This window comes from Artemia sp. Qi Xiang Cuo, unplaced genomic scaffold (assembly GCF_049724085.1).
Source record: "Artemia sp. Qi Xiang Cuo unplaced genomic scaffold, ASM4972408v1 HiC_scaffold_3021, whole genome shotgun sequence".
In the NCBI taxonomy this organism is placed as follows: domain Eukaryota; kingdom Metazoa; phylum Arthropoda; class Branchiopoda; order Anostraca; family Artemiidae; genus Artemia; species Artemia sp. Qi Xiang Cuo.
In genome coordinates, this window is record NW_028300416.1 from 241077 (window position 1) to 253322 (window position 12246).

Below are 12246 nucleotides of genomic sequence, written 5' to 3' on the forward strand. Positions count from 1 at the left end.
TTAAAAGTGATATCTGATCATTTTGTGTTCTGATTTCAAAATTTATTTTTATATGCTTTTAATAATTTGGAAATTGCACTTAATTTTCTTTGAAAAACTTATTTTTCGGAAAGTTTTTTTTTTTAATTAATAACATATAACGACTTGAAAATATTCTGTATATGAGAGCTTGGCCCCTCGGCTGCCGTCAATCAAAAGGCGATATCTGACATGACGAGCGAAATTGAGATTTCTGCGTATGCCAAGTAAAGACACTCCGCTCTATCGGTTGGTCGAGTCAAAAACGTGATATCTACAAAAATAGCCAAGATATATGGTAGTTTTATTTGCCGTGATCCGGAAAACTTGTAGTCTCTTGTGACTCAAAATGCGATATCTACACAGGCAGATATCGTCTTTTAGATCTTTGCTTTTACTTCCAGCGCAAGAGCAGATATCGCCAAATAAGGCCAACCTTTCATCACATTCAAGGCTATGTAGAAGAAAAGATTCCGTAAAACTGAAGAGCAGAATCATGAGCCGTGGCAATTTCTTGTTGAAAGAGGCCCTTAAGATAGCGAGAGAAAAGTAAGGGTAAATGGCTTGTTAGGCCTGTGTACCTGTAAAAGGAATTCTTTTGAAATTTGTAGAGATTTGACCCCGGCAAGGGAATCAGCAGTTGTAGGATAGGTCAGTTTGTTTCTAGTTTGCAATTCTGATGCAGGTTTTTCGTCATAGCTGTTCTGGGGGTTCGTTTTGCAGATGGTTTGCTGTTGTCAGACCACATTATTGCTTGTTTGGCAAATGTTTTGTGTATTTTTATCTCTTCAGCAGTGTTAGCTACTATACATTTTGAGGCTATTTAAGAAGAGCTTGAACTCTGTTAAAATCTGACGAAAACAGGATCTTTCCCAGTCAGGGCCACTAGCTGTTTATGGGGTAGAGTACCCACTATTTCGGGCTACTCCATGGATGCATGTCCTGTGCATGTCCACAGTCAGGGATGGTACTTTAGATAGATTTTTTTTCTTTTACGATTTAAAATGTAATAAATAACAAAAGTGTTTTATCCAGTTTTGGCCTCGAAATAATTTATGACTGAGTTATATACTTTACATTTAAAAATTTAATGTAAAAAATCATATTTTACATGTAAACGTTACGTTACATTTTTTTTTTTTTTTTTACATTGCCAACCCCTGTCCACACTAGAAGCAATCAATGCATGTCTGCAGCACTCAGGCAGTATCTATATATTTGGGGATCTGTCTCCTGTCATGACTCTGCGCTCTCAAATAAAATCTGACATTGTATCCGTCCGGGTCAAATAATTGAACCATTAGAAACAAGACAAAACTAGCCTTCAGTCGGGAAAACCATTCGAATCCACCGTTTTGGCAATTTGTACCTTCAAAAACTCTCGCGGTTCCATGGCTGTGCTGAGATCTGGCTGATGGCTGCTCGACTAGGTGTTAATCCGGTATGCAATCCCTTACCTTCCGAAATCTGATCCATGGTCCAAAAAGTTTCGGGACCCCTCTGCTTTACGCTATTTGTTCTTTGTATTTTCTGCTGATAATTTTTTTTTTCAGGGAAACAGCTCAAAACAATGCGCAAAGTAGCTCAAAACAGCTCAAAAGAGACACAAACAATGAGATGGCAAAAAAGATGCACGCTTACAGCAGTGAAATGGAGACACCAGATATGCATGCGGATAGCAGGGTAGCAACTCCTTTTGTCGTGTCCCAAAAACAAAGAATCATCAGAATTGTTCCCAAAGAAACAGTGATACCAAAAGAAATACCCATCAGTGGAATATTCTCAAGCCATCCATTACCACAAAAATTTTCAGTAGACCAAACAGATGCTCCACCTGAATTAGAGAGCATACAGTTTATCAAATACTGGCTGGAAAAAGTTGAGACTGAGAACATTGGAGTAAACTATGATATGGGGACAGAAATGCGTGCGGAAAACAATGAGACTACTACAGAAGATATGTATGTAGATATGAGTGAGTTTAGTGAAAGAGACGGTGGAATAGTTTTAGACTTGTCCACTCAATCTAACCGTCATGCAGCTAGTAACGAAGATACCAGACAAAGCCTACATAAAAATTTACTTGATTCAGACGATGACTTGGAGACCAACAACTCAGCAAGTGAGTATCAGCCAGATGGAGAATCAGAAGATTCTGATTCTACAGGCGCTAGTGTTCGAAGAGCAGCAAGACAAAGTACTGATGTACAAGGCGAGCTTATCTCATTATTACCTGAGAGTGAAGTCTCTATCGCCAGTGTTGAACGACAAGAAAAACTAGATGTTGAAGAACCTGCTTTTGTGACAAAATAGAAGACCCAAGTCTTAGAAAAAGGAGAAAGCAGATTGAAAAGAAAAGGCAAAAACATCCATTCATAGAGAATGGGTGCAACCCTGAAAAGTGTAAGAAAAAGTGCAAAGAATTTGCAATTAATCAGAGGAGACAGATCTATGACAAGTTTCAAGAATTAAGCCAGGGAGAAAGAATTGCATACATCAAGTCGTTTTTTTTAGTTACCCGCAAAAAAATAATAAACCTGGAAGACAAGAAAAGTCCAAAATTTATAGACAAAAGTTTCGTGTATCACCTACCAAATGCTGCTGGAGAACTCTTGGTGGTAGTGTGCTAAAAGACGTTTCTTTCAACTTTGGGTTACACCAGTCCGAAAGTCATCGAGGTAATATCAAGAAAGCTAAAGACCGCGGGCGTTGGATTTTCCCCTTCAGAAAAAAGAGGAGGTGCTAGAAAGGTGGATGTGGATCGCGAAGCTATTCGCATGCATATAGAATCGTTCAAGCCCTGTCAGCCCCACTAAAGGAGGTATAACAGTCTCTATGTGAGATAAAGAACGAGAGAGATTGCGTATGAAGCTATGTTTGCTGACTTTCAAGAATAATGTTCCGAGCAGCATTGTAGTCAGAGTTCTCACCTTCAGGTTTTGCAAGAAATGAACATATCAAACAAGATGTCAAGGTTAGATGCATGTGAAATCTGTGACTTGTTCAAAATAAAGGAATCCAGGCAAGGTGTGCCAGACGAAGAAAGGGAGAAGCAACAGGAGCATAGAAACCAGGCAGAAAAAGCTAGGTGAGAACTTGACAAAGATACTAATCACGCACACGGCGAGGAGAAGGCAGTGTTTATAGCTGATATGCAAAAAGTCCTAATTCTCCCAATACAGCCAGCAGTTAAAGAATTACTTTTCACAAGCAGGCTAGTGTGTTTCAATGAAACTTTTGTTCCACCGGTTTCTAGTGCTCGCACCGGCTCGTGACTAAAAGTGGTATACTGCGTAGTATGGCACAAAGCAACATATGGTAGAAACGGGATGCTGTCGCCTTTGCTATTTTTGGTCTTGTGGATGAGTTACGGGATACAAAAGAATTTACATTCTGGGCCGATAACCGCTCGTCACATAACAAGAACTGGATAATCTTTTCCATGTTTGTGCGCATTGTAAACGAATCATGGGGTCCAGAGAAGATCTCCATCAAGTTCCTGACAAAGGGACACACACACATGGCAGCTGACAGCTTGCATGGAGTGATAGAGAAGAAAACCCGCTCGAAGCAGGTTGTTGAGGACTTTCCCGAGTTGAAAAAGGTTTTGCAGGATTCCAGACAAAATACCCGAGTTAAAGAGCTCCGAATAAGCGATTTCTACGAATGGAAGAATGAGAAGTCTGGGAAAAAGTCAGTTGATATTCAACTTAGAAAGATTTTACAGGCAAGTTTCATAAAGAAAGATTTAAAACTATATAAACGATATGATTTTGACGACGAAATGAAAGCTGTAGATTTTATGACAGTGACAGCCAAAAGTGATGCAGGAAAAAGTTTGCCTAAGTATATGTTAGTTCCAAAGGGTATTTCAAGGGACAAAAAAAACAACATCCATATGAAACCTGTTTCCCAACATTTCAGAAACACTGAAAAAGTCTTTCTCGAAGAACATTCACACAGCCAACGTGCAAGACTTGGTTGACGAATTCGAGGGCTGTGAACCAGAAGACGAGTAAAAAAACGTAGACTTTTTTTTTTTTTTATAACATAAATGAATATCACCTTTATTACCTTTATAAAATTAAACGAATTCAATGTTGTGGAAACGCTTGTGCTGTAGTTTGACTTGATCTTAACGTATTCCTCTGAGAATTTGCGCTTTTTCCCGCAATAGAAACGATCGAAGACCAAGACCAAACAACAGCCTGAAAACAAGGTTATTCTACATCATGACATAGCTGATGTTGCTGGAAAGCAAATACGCTTATTGGAAACTGCGTTTCGCTTTGATTTAAAGTCGTTTTGTAAAAAGGTAATCTCGTTTTTCTTATAAGGAATTTTACTGTGGCGCTCTTGCAGATACCGCCATTTGTTGACAGGTTAAAAGGCGATATCTGCACTATCTTGAGAACGAAAAAGAATTGTCTAGTTTTTCCTTAACAAACAAATTTGTCTTGCTCTGAAACCTAGGTTTGATGTATTTGTTTGCAAAACAGGCACCTCCTATCATGTTTTCTAAGGCTTCAAACTTTTTTTGTTTTTTCATTCTCCTGTAAAATTGAGTTTATGTCAGATATCGCCTTTTGATTGACGGCAGCCGCCCTGTCTCAATTCCTCGTCCTGTATGCCAAACTTTTAGTGATTTGTTGAAATTATCGTGACTTGCTGAGAGGATTCATTCGCAGGGTTGTGACTAGCCTCCCGGTGCGGGGGGCGGGGGAGAGGAAGAGATTTTACCGACTGGCTGGTCATTCTTACCGACTGTTTTTGTCAAAAATTAGCATAATGTCTGTTTCGAATACAGTACGTAAAATCACTGCAGGAGTCGGTAAAATCGCTGCATCTACCAACCAAGATTCAGATTTTGGTACATATAATCTCACTATTATAATGCTGTTTATTTAAACAAATTGAAAGTTGTGGCATCATCTACACACTCACGGCAGGAGTCGGTAAAACTGCTGCGTTTACCAACCAAGTTTGAACTTTCTGTATATGACATGTCTGTATTTTCGTGGTCTTTTTTTAACCGAACAAATAATTTTAGCGGCGTCGGAATTTTACCGAGTGACCCAAACCTTGGTGCCCCCCCCCCCCTCCCCCCTCAAGGGTAACGACCCTGCTCATTTGGACTGCATTTTGAAGATCTAGTGTCCTTTTTAGTAAAGGAGACGGTGCTAGAGCAAAGTATCGGCTTTTGCCATTTTGGGTCATAAAACTACATTTTTGGCCCGACCGGGGCCAAAATGCTATGGAGTAAACGTTCTGGGTTATCCAATTGGTGGAAAAATAATTAAAACCTATAAACAGCCTCTCAGATGAAGGCTTATACTGATCCACAATGGCAATTTGCCAACTAAAATACCAACTAAAAAATAAAAGAATAAAAGAATGAAATAAAGAGCGACAATGCAACATGTAACGACCTGAAAGTACCATGTGCGTGAGAGCTTGGCCTCCTCCCTCAACTCCCCGCTCTGTATGTCAAAGTTTTGCTAATGATTTGCTAAAATCATTCGCAGCATAGCTTGCAAGCAGCAACTAGTCGCTAATTGCAAGTCTTTTGTTTGCCAATTGTCTTTCCAAACCCATGAATTAAAAGAAAAATTTGCTTAAACCATTTGTGCATTAATAATTTCTTCAGTTGTTAAGGCATTGCGAAAAATACTTATTTACCCCATTCCCATTGTTTTAGAGTTTATTCCTGAAGTTTGGAGTTAAACCATTGATTTCTGAAGTCTTGAAGTACGAATTGAAAGTAGTCCAATTTTAGCACTCACTCCTTCAAATTTTGCTCTTTACATTAAAGTTTAACTTTTTAATTATGTAGATTTGAAAAAAAGTATCATTTAGTGTATTCACTTTTCGAAATAAAATTGATTTTTTTCTGAAAAGATTTATTTTATCTGCAATAAAAGAGGAGGTTTGATCCTCATCAGCGACTGCACTGCAAGCTTCATCCTATTTTCAACTAAATGAAGATAGTGTAGGTATTAAATCGATATTCATCTGAAAGTTCATGTATTTCTTCTAAAGCGCCCCTCATCAAGGCCGTACCCAGGGAGGGTAGGGGTGTTTGAGCCTTCCCCCTGAAATGTTTGTATGACTCGCAAAAACGTAACAAAAATGGATATAAATATTTTTTTTATGCATTTGTGAGGTTTTTTGTCCCCCCCCCCCGAAAAATATCTTTGATTAACCCCCCCCCCCCGAACTCTGGGCCTGAAAATGCTTTTAAGAGGCCTTGAAGTTATTTGAATTGAGGTTATGAAGTATTTTGCAGTAGGTTGCATCAAGATATGGCTAATTGTAGACAAAGAAAAGCCAAGACAAATAGTCCAAGTAATTGAGAGGCAAATGTTTAAATGGCTGGGACACGGCTAAATGGCGGGAGTATACATGACTACGAATATTGGTAACACCCCACTCTCTGTAAAAAGAAGCCGCTGGCATCCATCATCATAGTCGGTACGCAACAATGCGATGCTCGATTACCGCCAGTATTATTAGATAAATAGTCTATAATAATGGTTCATTTGTGGACCATGGACACATGTCCATATGTCCATATGGACAGCATTCGTCCATAAACATACATGCAATCTATAAAATTGCATGTATGTTTATGGACGAATGCCGTACATGGCGTCAGCATGGCATCGGAGACTAGCAGGATGTATCAATACTGTTTCAATAGTTCATAGAGTTTTGTATTGATTACATTTCGTCCGTGTTCGATCCAAAATTGCCGGGAAATTCCGGGAAAAATGTCAAAAAGAATTATTACATTTCGTCCGTGTTCGATCCAAAATTGCTGAGAAATTGTCGGGAAAAAATAACCTGAAAAATTTCGTGGAAAATGTCAGAGATCAGCAGTTGAACATAGTGTGATCTCTAGTTACTTAAAATTGGCATTAAATCATAAAGTTTTTATTCTTCTGATAATCTACGAATATTGGTTCAATCCAATCACATCTGAGGAAAAAATTTATATGCGAGCACAGTTATACATACATTTTGAGATTTTAAGTGATATTTGCCATTTTGTATTTACTTAGCAAATTTTAAATGTTAAATAAGAACTAGGTGAACGGTGAAAACGGAGCATAAACGTTGAAACAAGAACTAGAAAATTGCTATTTTCCGGGAAAAATGTCAGAGATCAGCAGTTGAACATAGTGTGATCTCTTTAGTTACTTAAAATTGGCATTAAGTCTTAAAGATTTTTATTCGGGTGAGCCTTCCTCTGATAATCTACGAATATTGGTTCTATCCAATCACATCTGGGGGAAAAATATATATGCAAGCACAGTTATACATATATTTAGAGATTTTAAGTGATATTTGCCATTTTGTATTTACTTAGCAAATTTTAAATGTTAAATAAGAACTAGGTGAACGGTGAAAACGGAGCATAAACGGTGAAACAAGAACTAGAAAACTATAGTAATTAGTGTAACAGCTAACTGTATGTCATGGTTATAATCGTAAATCCTGATTTAATACTGCCTTTATTTCTATTTTTGTGGTTGTATACGTGCCAGTATTGTTTTTCTTTGATTGATGTTGGTGATTTGCCTGCAAAGACTTTTCACTGCCATTTTAAATTTTGTCTGCAATTTCTGTGCCTTTAAGAACTTTTTGGGCTCTTAAATTATAAGAGACCTATTAGAAACCACCTCAATTAGTAAAAATTCAACTTTAAAATTATAAGTTTTTGAATCCCCTGAAAACCATTTTCACGGTTTTGACGAAATATCTAACTACGCCCTAACTGCAGCAGGTTTATACTTTCTATGGTCGAGATCGGATCAATTTGCTTAGTTTGTTTTTTCTTTTTGACTATTGGCAACCCAGGTCCAGAGGGTGTTAAACCCGTTTTTGAATTGCAGAAAAAAAAGACAAATGAATCAGCCAATTGAAAACCTTCTATCCTATGCAGCTTTAGAAAAATTATTCTCACAGTTTCATTGGCTGATTAATTTTGTATCCTTTCTATATAATGCGTACTGACTCCATGCAGTTATAAGTTCATAGCCAGGGCTACCAGTATTCTTAATAAACTCTTTTACGGGTGGCCAGTGACATTTTTTCGTTTGTACGAATGCTAGACTAAAGGCCATAGGTCTTAAGTAATTTTGGCATTCTCTTTTTTAACCTTTATACTTCTTTTTCTAGAATGAAAATAAAGAAAACTATAAAAATTCTTTGTCCCAGAAGCTCAAGGAATTTTAAAATTTTATTGGGAATCTAAAATTCTTCGCTGGTTACAATGTAAGAATAATTTTTTTTTTTTTTTTTGACAGTTTATCTATTTTAGTTTTTTTATACTATTTTTTCACGTTGGCCACGTTAGTTACTATCTAATTCACGTATTAGTGCACGAAAGTGCTGAAACCCCTAAAAGCTTGTGGAATCTCTGATGAATTATAGTTCCCCCCCCCCCGAAAAAACCCTAGTCATTTTGATGACTGTGCCTATATGCAAGAAGAGCAAGTGAAATTTCTCTTCAAAAATATTATTGCCTAGGGCTAAAACTCTTTCTTGCGCCCGCCCGGTAAATATCCTGTAATCTCCCCTCTCAGAGGTTAGACTAGGTGCACCTATGGATGCTCAAGGTGAACCTATACTTACGGTTGCTCCTAATGCACGATACTGAAGGTGTTCCTTTGTAATTATACTCGTTGCTATTTCTAATCAGTGTGGACAAAGTCTATAGTAGAATTTTGTTCTAAAACCAAGTTCTCTACAAGCATCCTCATAGCCTTTCTGTTTCAAACTCAATATTAGTAAAAATATTTGTGAAAGTAAAAAAAATAAACAGCGTTGTGGTTGTTTCCTAGTAGTCTGGCGTGGAACAGGGTTATGTCCTTTCCATTTTTTTGAGTCTGATAGATTTAGTACACTGTTATTAATTTTTTTTTCAGGCTTGTTAAGTCATAACATGCCCTTGATTGCTATCTGGATGGTTCATCTATGTTTTTTATACTGTTTAGAAAATATTAATTAAAAGAAAAAGAGTTAATGATATAAGTAAAGGAAACGATCAAAAATGGGATTTTTAAGACCAAACGGAAATACTGAATAAACAAACAAAGCAAATATTTCGAGAGGACAACCGCCTCTCTTCTTCAGCTCGAAACGAAATAACGTATTAAAGAAAAGTGCCGAAGAAAAAAAAACAAAAAAAACAAACGCGGAAAGTCAATGTGAAAACTACCAACAGCAAAATGTCAAAATAAATTCCACCGACCAACTACCAACAGAAAAATGTCAAAATAAATTCCGCCAATAAACTATAAACAGCTAAATCGCTCAACAGCATTAGTTTATAGGCATAAAAGATTGAAGTATGTCTTCATTCGTTTTAATTTACCCTAATGGTTGCATTAAGCTATGTGACCGACTTGTGTCAATAACCCGGAAAAACGAAATGATTCTCGGCAAGATGTTACTGAATGTCACCCTAGGGATATACAGCACCGAAAGCACTCAGGAAACAAATAATTTCCGAAAGTGGTCCTTTGTTATTTAGTAGTGGCGTGATGAGCTAATCACCTTTAGATTTTTGAGGTGATCATGTTTCAGAGTCGTGCTTGACCACTGTCATTATCTTGGCTCCCGATTCTAATCTTAGTCCGGAGGCTTATATTCTTACCCTTTGCTATAAATGAGTCTACTACTACTCAGAATAAGAACTCTAGGGCAGCTTGAAATGCATTTAATTCAATACCTCTACTTTGATGCAAATACAGAACAGGAACAAAAGAAAACCCTGAAAAATAACAATACTTAAGACTTTGGAATGCTACTCATTTCCCTTTCATCAATTTATCATGCATTTAGCACCATTACTTTAAATACTGCTTAAATTGTACTTTTAAATCTGGCATATTTACTTTGAAATTTGATAATACTATTCCAACCTTTTGACATACTGATGTAGCAAAACTCGGCTCAATTTAAATAACGGTTTTTTTTCTTAAAACTATAAAATATCCATTGAGCAAAATCACAAGCCGCTTTGACATATTAGGACAAAGTGAACCGTTTCAATGGCAAATTCTAAAAATTAATTGCATTGCCTTACATTACTGATGGGGAATCGATACATTGTCGTCAACAATGGGAATTCGCAGAGCGACAAATTAACTACAATTAATGTCAAAATGGGTACTAAAAGAAGTCAATGGAATAATATGGTATGATCAAACAAATATAAGTAAATTTTAAAATGGGTTAAACTTTAAAATCTTAAAACTTTTTCAACGGCGAAAAACTATATTGCGCATTCCCTATATTATACATTATGTTTTTTAATAAAACATATAAAAACAATATTTAGCATTCCCTATATTATACATTATGTTATTTAATAAAACATATAAAAACAATATTGCGCAGTCCCTGTTTTATACAGTATTTTTATTAATAACAAATAAAAAAAAAATCTTTATCATTAACTATTTTATAAAGTATGTTTTTTAATTATAAATATAAAAACCTTATTTCTCAGTCACTCATTCATACATTATTTTTATTATTGAAACATATAAATACCATATTGATCATTCAATATTTGATTCAGTATTTTTTTTAAACATATAAAAACCATATTGCGCATTCCCTATTTTATACATTATGTTTTTTAATAAAACATACAAAAACCATATTGCACATTCCCTATTTTATACATTATGTTTTTTAATAAAACATATAAAAACCATATTGCGCATTCCATATTTTATACATTATGTTTTTTAATAAAACATATAAAAACCATATTGCGCATTCCACATTTAATACATTATGTTTTTACCAAAGTAGTGTAACTCCGTAAGTGTCAGGTATCCATTGTTTCTGTCACATAAATACGGAGTTATATAGATATATATATACTTTATTTTACCAAAGCAAACAATTAATGCAGCTACATTTTACCAAAAAACTAAACAACCGTATAAAAGACAAAACTCCCCTGGGTGGCTTTATCTTCTAACCACCTTTTAACTTTAATAAATTGTTACTTCTTTCATAAATAAAAATATAATTAATATTTAAAAATAAAATATAAAGAAAACCATCATTATAAAAAAAGGAAAAAATTATATATTCTTTGAAAAATCCTTTTATAGTTTTCTTTATGGATAAAAAAGAGTGAATTATTATTAAAAATATTATGTCAAGAAAGACCCTTGTCAATACAATTGCATCATAAATTAACTATTACGGTAATATTTTCTTGAAAAAATAATGATAAATTCCAGAATGTATTATTAAAAACTCAGAAGGAGAGCTCTGGCTTCTCACATATGGGCATATTGCACTCTTTTTGCTCCTGACTTTACACGAAAGATCTAAGGAATAGTCCTTAGCTATGAAATGATAATAATTTCATAGGTAAAAAAGGGTAAAATAATTTTAAATCGTAAAAAAAAGAAAGACTGAAATGATTTTATACTTTACTTGCCCGCTGTATGTCAATAAATACCGTTATGGGTGTTTTCGCTGGAAAATACCCTTTTTTTGGTATTTTTATTAAAAAAAACTCGTTTATAGTTATTTATAGATAAAAAGAAAAACTGAAATGTTTCTATACTTTACTAGCCCGCTATATTTCGATAAATACCGTTTTGGGTGTTTTCACTGGAAAATACCCTTTTTTTGGTATTTTCATTAAAAAAACGTTTGTAGTTATTTATAGATAAAAAAGAAAAACTGAAATGATTCTATAATTTACAGGTAACGTTTCCCGATTTTATCATGTACGAAATGTTGGATCAACACAAAATCTTCAGCTCAAGCTGTTTGGAAGAATTTCCAAACCTCAAGGACTTTGTAAACCGAATTGAAAGTATTGATAATATCAAGAAATACATGAATTCTGATAAATTTATCAGAATGCCCTTGAATAACCGAATGGCGGAATTTGGAGCCCAGAAAGCTTAATTAAGTATCGTTCATGATATTTTAATTGCCAAAATGAATGAATTTCTTTTTTCTTTCTGTTCTCAAGCAATAAATTACACAGTCTCATGAATGTGTTTCTTTTCTTTTTTTTCGTCTCTTGTAGATTATATTAAATATAAAAACCAAGTTTTTTTCAACTGAAAATAAGGAACAATATTAAAACTTAAAACGGAAAGAAATTATTCCGTATATGAGGGGGCTTGTCCCCTCTTCCATATCTTCCTCTTCACGATAATATTTTTATTCTAATTAAAC

The 12246-nt window shown here is 35.2% G+C and overlaps 1 pseudogene across 1 annotated transcript in view; it reads left to right on the top strand.

Annotated features, from left to right (window-relative positions):
• LOC148938705 (glutathione S-transferase Mu 5-like) overlaps window positions 1–12246 on the top strand; it is a 39389-nt pseudogene that overhangs the window by 17841 nt on the left and 9302 nt on the right. Inside the window, exons 4-5 of the transcript XR_016143645.1 lie at window positions 8200–8295; window positions 11764–11974. The product of XR_016143645.1 is annotated as a glutathione S-transferase Mu 5-like (transcript). The remainder of the gene's footprint in view (window positions 1–8199; window positions 8296–11763; window positions 11975–12246) is intronic.